The sequence below is a fragment of the Penaeus monodon genome, chromosome 24 (genome assembly GCF_015228065.2).
Source record: "Penaeus monodon isolate SGIC_2016 chromosome 24, NSTDA_Pmon_1, whole genome shotgun sequence".
Taxonomy (NCBI): domain Eukaryota; kingdom Metazoa; phylum Arthropoda; class Malacostraca; order Decapoda; family Penaeidae; genus Penaeus; species Penaeus monodon.
In genome coordinates this window covers 23091248-23091630 of record NC_051409.1, presented here as the reverse complement: position 1 = coordinate 23091630, position 383 = coordinate 23091248, and positions in this window count along the sequence as shown.

Sequence of the window (383 nt, the reverse complement as noted above, 5' to 3'; positions counted from 1 at the left end):
AAATCCCTGGCCTTACCCAAGTGAGGACGAGGTAAGCTGCCTGTTTCTTTTGTCTGGGCTTGGCATTCCTCTCCGAAGGTACAGTTGGACCAGCCCCACGTCCGCTTTTCTCTTGAGAATTATCTCAAAGCCTTTTTACCATGTTAAGAGACGTGATTTCTTGCCAAGGAAGTATCGTCTGCCGTGAGACGAAAGCAATTTCTGTTAACGCCCAACGGCAACCTTTGAGCGAGGCCTTGAAGGAATCCATCGGGTTTGTGAACACGAATAATGCTTTTTCGCTTAATACCGGTATTACTATTAGCATTTTTGCTCTTTTTTTAGTTATTAGTATTGTCCATAAAAATGATGGTCATAATGATGTTTGTTCCAATAGGATATCT